At 38.1% G+C, this 6885-nt stretch overlaps 1 non-coding gene across 1 annotated transcript; it reads left to right on the top strand.

Annotated features, from left to right (window-relative positions):
• Window positions 1–2835: 2835 nt before the first annotated feature.
• Trnar-ccu lies at window positions 2836–2908 on the top strand. Its single transcript has one exon. It is a non-coding gene; the product is annotated as a tRNA-Arg (tRNA).
• The last annotated feature ends 3977 nt before the right edge of the window (window positions 2909–6885 follow it).

Here is a 6885-nt window from a genome sequence, read left to right as displayed (position 1 = left end):
CACCACCAGCAAACCATGAGTTCATGATTGTGTATCCGTGTCTTGTCTTAGGCAGAGTTACTTTTTCCCAGCTGTTCTATACATCTTTGGTCTCTTTTATTCCTTCAGTCCATTCTTTCACAGTGTTCCATTCTTTCACAGTGTTTCCTAAGTCATACAAGGTATCGCATAAATGTCTGGCGTTGAGGTGAACACTCATTATTGTCATTTACTCTCAGAACTTCTAGCAGCCATGTCTATATGTATTCACTGGAAGCAATACTCTGATGAAGTATGACAATAGCATTTGTCTGAATATAAATATACATATTTACAAGGTAATTGTGATGATATGTCAATTTATCTAAGCAACCATATTAATTCCCATTCCTCACCTCCCAGGAGGTGTTTGACTTCCACAGCCATGGGTTTTTGACCTGGTTTATAGGGCTTTGACCAGGTATTGATTCCCTCCTGTGGAGTGACCCTTGAATCCAATAACTGTTGTTATACTACCAAACAAGTGTACACACCTTGCATGACAGGATGGTATTGTAGTTGGTAGTATTTCACAGTTGTAGTATATTGTTGCTGCCTTCCTTCCCTCTGAAGTCTGGATAGCACCTTCTGGCACTTTGAAAAACAAAAAGCAAAACGCACAGCTTCTGTAAGGGAAAAGACACCGTCATTAGGACAAAATGTCAACCAACAGATTGGGTAAAGATCTTTACCAATCCTACATCTGATACAGGACTAATATCCAAAATATAGAAAGAACTCAAGAAGTTGAACTTTAGAGAGCCAAATAACCTTAAGAAATGGGCTACAGAGGTAAACAAAACATTCTCAGCTGAGGATTACTGAATGGCCAAAAAGTACCTAAAGAAATGTTCAACATCCTTAGTCATCAGGGAAATGCAAATCAAAACAACCCTGAGATTCCACCACACACAAATACAGAGGCGAATGCCAGCAGCAAACCACTGTACTGAGAATAGGACCCCCGTTGAAGGAATCAGAGAAAGAACTGGAAGAGCTTGAAGGGGCTTGAGACCCCATATGAACAACAATGCCAACCAACCAGAGCTTCCAGGGACTAAGCCACTACCCAACGACTATACATGGACTGACCCTGGACTCTGACCTCATAGGTAGCAATGAATATCCTAGTAAGAGCACCAGTGGAAGGGGAAGCCCTGGGTCCTGCTAAGACTGAACCCCCAGTGAACTAGACTGTTGGGGGGAGGGCGGCAATGGGGGGGAGGATGGGAGGGAACACCCATAGGAAGGGAGGGGGAGGGATTAGGGGGATGTTTGCCCGAAACTGGGAAAGGGAATAACATTCAAATGTATATAAGAAATACTCAAGTTAATTAAAAAAAAGACTTATTTATTTATTTTACGTATATGAGTACACTGTAGCTGTCTTCAGACACACCAGAAGAGGGCATCACATCCCACTACAGATGTTTGTGAACCACCATGTGGTTGTTGGGAATTGAATTCAGGACCCCTGGACAAACAGTCAGTTGTCTTAACCACTGAGCTATCTCTCCAGTCCCCTCCTCCCTTTCTCCACACCCTCTAGCCTCTTATGAGATCCAAAGAAAAGGCAATCCTCAAGAGTACTCTTTAGGAGTAACGAGTAGAGTGCTTGAACTGGTGAGCTGTCTCTAAAAATAAAGACACCTGCCATCCAGCCTTACAACCTCAGTTCAATCCTTGGAATACACATGGACAAAGAGAAGAACCAACTCACACAAATATGGTGATGCATGTGAGCATCCATACATATACATACATAAAGACACACAAAGTAAAGTTCTGAATGTAAAAAAAAACTCACAGTTCTTCTTCCAATCCTTCACACACATCTACCACACTAGCTAGAGTGGGATTTGAATAGTCCACATGCAACATTCTCTAAGACCAAAAAGAGAGGTGGGATTGCCTCATCACTGCTGGTTGAGGGTGGAAAGCCTGTCTCTTCACAATCTCTTCCCTAATATTACCCATCCTTTGGGTGTGAGGTTGCTTCTCATCGATGCAAGATTTGAATGGTAGTATAGAATTTCATCTCGCTAAGTGGGATAAACAGACAGTGAATTGTCATCATAGATTAGCAGGAAATGAAACTCCATTCCACCTGTACTGAAATAATCCTGATAGGGTTTTTGTAGTGCTGTACAGCACAGAAAAGGAGAAAAATCTAGACTTTCTACATGACTCTTGCTAGCAGATGTCTCTATGGTGATCAGCTGTAGCACAGATCTATTATTATTATTATTATTATTATTATTATTATTATTATTATTATTATTATTGTAATATCTTTTTAGAGTCCAGTCATTATTCCCCCTCCTGGTCCGCATGACTGCATCCCATACACCTCCCCCTCCCCCGCCTTCCTTCCCCGCCTCCTCCCCCTCCCCCCCCCCCCCCTCCCGGTTTAGAAGAGGATGTCCCCACCCCTTCACCCCACCCTACTCAGCCAGGCCTCCTGACTCCTGGGGTCTCACGTCTCTGGAGGGTTAGGTGCATCTTCACTCACTAAGGCCAGGTAAAGCAGTCCTCTGTTGTATATGTGTCAGGGGCCTCGCACCAGCTAGTGTATCTCAGTGTCTGAGAGATCTCGGCAAGGGTCCAGGTTAGTTGAGACTGCTGGTCTTCCTACACATTTGTGCTCAGCCTCATATAGCTCTGAAACACTCTCTTCCTCAGCTTCTTCGAGCTTTTCCCTAATTCAACCACAGGGTTCTGTCCATTGGTTGAGTATCTGTATCTGACTCACTGCTTGTTGGGCCTCTCTGACGGCAGACATATTAGGGCCCTGTTTGAACGTGAACTGCTGTGTTAACCCCAGTGGCCTAATGGATAAGGCACTGGCCTCCTAAGCCAGGGATTGTGGGTTCGAGTCCCACCTGGGGTGGAAGTATGTGTGTACCTCATATTTTCGTGTTAAGAGTAGGCTTTTGCTGAAACTTGTGTAGCCTACCAACCCGATATTACCTCCTAAAGTTAAGACTTTTTCATCAAAATTTGTGCAGTATCTATTAGGGTATGTATTTGAATTTTTCTGACTTGTTTCTTAGTTTACTTTAAAGAGCTGAGTAAACAAATTGAATGTCTTTGGGAGAGAGTATTGGAGTATTGTCTTTTATACATTCTTCCAGTTAAAGAGGACCCTAACCTGTGTCAAGTTCACATAAAACTAGTCAGCACAACTGGATGTACTGAAGGTTATCTAACTTAATTCCAGTTGCTAAGTCTACAATAACACATAGATAAAACATGGACTAAGAGCATTATATAATCTTATGGGAAGAAGATATTAGGTCTAGATTCCTTTAAACTAAACTTGGAACAATAATATGGGAAAACATGAAAAAATTAAATAAAATAGAACATACTGCAATAAATTCTGTCATTTTAAAGAAAATACTGTTAGTTTTAGAACAATATTTAGAGATATTTTTAAAATTTAAATAATTTATATAAGTTATAGATTCTAATGTACTTACAAAGCACTACAATTTATATTTATGAAATAGAAGACCTTATATAGAACCAAAAGTTAATATACTATTCAAACCCAATCTAATTAAATGTCATGGAAATGCATTTGTGCTCAATCTCATATAGCTCTGAAACATTCCTTTTTTTATATAACACATTTTTTATTCATCATGTTTTCAGTAATAGCATTATATATCAATGTAGCAACTAGAACGTTGCACTCCCAGGATACCTAAAAAAAAAAAAAAAAGCCATGGAGGTGCAATGCATATCAGTTCAGTTTTGATGTTCGACCAGAAAGGTTCAGTTTGATCACTATTTGAGGAATATATTCCTGAGATTCTTCTACACTTACAATATCAAGAGAAAATTTATCTTTACATCACAAAAATAACTGCGTCAAAATACAGACACCTTTGAAGTCCTTTAGCAACATTTTAAGTTTCCCTGTATCCCAGTTTCTCAGAGCTTACTAGATTAGTGCTGTTATTTTTTATTGGATTTTTTTTTATTTTTACATTTCAAATGTTATCCCCTTTCCTGGTTTCATGTCCATAAACTTCCTATCCCATCCCCCCCTCTCCCTTACTCTGAACCACTCTTAAGCATCATGCTGTGATCCTCCCTACAAAATTAAAAACTAGCAATCAAGTTTTCCTTGAATATCAATAGTAACAGAAAACTTATCTTATGAAAGAGTCTTCTCTGTACCTTGGCAGATGTATGTACCTATATAACAATGAAAAAAAGGTGGTGCCAATCCTGATTAAATATGTGGATGATAAAGCTAATTCTTAAAGAATGTTACAATATACTATAGTATAGTCAATCTAACTAAAGGTATTTTTGTTGGTTTCCTAAGATTACACAGAAATACGAAGGAGTAGTGTAATCTTGACAGAGAATGTCACGTGTTATGAAGATGTCAAATGTGAAGTCTCATTTCATTAAAACCTGTGCTCCAAAAAACTCATTACTTGCCCAGGTGAAAATTTCACCTTTCAGAAGACAGAAACACAAGAAGTCTGACACACAAAATTAAATTTTGATCATCAAGGGGAAACTAGTCAGTCACATGAAAGTGGTACGAATGTTGAGAAACAGGTGTCATATCATGTTGATGTTTGTGATATTGAGTGAAGAAAATACTGGGAGACAGTCATGCACATAACTGTGCTTGTATGTAATCATCTTAGAAAAATTCACATTTAATTTTGTCAAAATACATAAACTATGGAAGAAAAATGCAATGAATACTACAGAGTAAAGTCATCTAAAATAATCCAAATTAAAAAAAAAAATGATTGAAAGGGAGATTTTGTTGAATGTATGTGTATATATATATATATATATATATATATATATATATAAAGAAAATCAAAGGTTCCATTTTGAGCTGTAGATAGCTTGAGTTTCATACTTGTAATGAATTCAATTTTTACTCCCCCACCATTTCCTTCTTTCAACTTTCTCACACTCCTGCTGAAACACAATTTATAGAGATTCTGTTTAGCCAGGATACATTTTAAATATAATTTAAATTTTAAATAATTCTTTTTCAAATAATGGTTACAATAGAAGGGCTAGAAGATGAGGGGTGCTGTGAAATGCTGGTCTCTGGATATGACATAACTGTTACATACATGAACTCACAGCAGCTGTGGTTACTCACACAAGACCTCCACAAGATCAAGAGTTAAACATTACAACATGGAGTAGGAGGAGTCTCCTGAAGCCGCACCCCTACTTAAAGAGTCATTGACAGTTGATGGCTTCTAAGGGAGAGTCATTTTTCTTTGCTGGGGATGGCCACTGGAAAGTTTCCCATGCCCCAGTGGGTAACCCCACACATAAGCACTTGGTGGGTTATTTTTTTTTGAACCATGACATTTGGAGAAAGATACTGGGATGGTGGTGGAAGGGAACTAGGGGAAGATAGATATGAGCAAGGTAAAATGTATACATGTATTGATTTTTACAAAAATTTTACAATGTAATTGGTGCACTTGTGTTTCTTAGCACTTTTTAAAATAGGTAAGGGCCACTGGACACATTGCTTATGGTATATCATACAAATTAAGTCATGGTATGATTTTCTTGGCTAATATCTTGTTTATATTTTGTCTACTAAAAATAACTAGCTTTATACTGGAAAGCTGAAGGCATCAATAATTGAGGCATAAAAATATAATTCATTTAACAAGTAATTCCCATGCTATATTCTATGATCAAGTATGATTTAGCAAATTCTGGGATTGGAAAAATGAGCATACTCTAAACTCAATTGAAGAAGTCAATTTACACTTCTAGCAAATTCTCAGGTGGAACTACTGCTCCTGACAACTAGTCTACAAATAGGTGCTTCTGACATTTCTGCGAAGAATACGAAATAGTCTACTGTCAATGGAAGAGATTTTAGCAATATCTTGAGAACAGTTACTTGTGATAATCTCAATTGTGATTTTTATGAGATCTACCTGGGAGCCAAGAGCCTCTGAGCATGTCTTGGGATAGGGATAGCATTTTGACTAGGTTCAGTGAGGTTGGGAGGTCCACTGTGGGTAACACTATTTCCTGGCCTGGGATACTGTACTACATAAAAAGAGAAACTGAGCTGAAAGAAACCATTCATTACTCTCTAATTGTAAATGTGTATGACGAGCTGTCTCCAGTCTGTGCTGCCTCAACTTTACCATGATGAGCCAACACATGTCCTTTCTCTCTTAAATTGCTTTTATCAGGTTATAAAACACTGTAACAGGAAAAGCAACCAAGACAGAACTTATTAAGTCAAGAAATCCTGGTTCTAAGTTTTTGTATTAGGGTAAATGATATATAAGCATGGATATATCAACAATATAAAATATAGTATGAACTCTAACATTATTTGTGGTTGCAAAACATTGGAAACTATGAAAGCATAGGAGTTTAAGTAAAGTGTAAGAAGCACACAAAATAAGGAGTATTAAAAATAAGACTGAAAACAAGAATGATACCTATAAGATAATAATTTCCAAAATACATTGAGTATAAAGTAGGGGACCTTCACTTATGAAGAAAGGAAACTGTGTGGGTGTTTAGCTTTATATAAATAACACAAATAAGAAAAACAACGAGGTTACTGTTACGGTTTGCATCTGAAATGGTCCCTATAGGCTCATGGTTTTAGTACTTTATCTCCAGCTTCTGGCCCCACTGAAGGCTGTGTAGACTGAGAGGCAGGACCTGGCTGACAGATATATGAGTTGGCCTTTGGATGCCTTATCAGACCCTGGTTCCTGGTCTACCAGGATGTGAGGAGCTGTGGCTCAGATTCTCATTAGCACAAACTGAGCTACTCAGTCATAGATTGAAATCCCTCTGAAACTGCTTCTTTGCTTCTTTCAGAGC

The sequence above is a fragment of the Rattus rattus genome, chromosome X, assembly GCF_011064425.1.
Source record: "Rattus rattus isolate New Zealand chromosome X, Rrattus_CSIRO_v1, whole genome shotgun sequence".
NCBI classification, from domain to species: Eukaryota; Metazoa; Chordata; class Mammalia; order Rodentia; family Muridae; genus Rattus; species Rattus rattus.
This window is presented reverse-complemented; position numbering and strand designations above follow the sequence as displayed.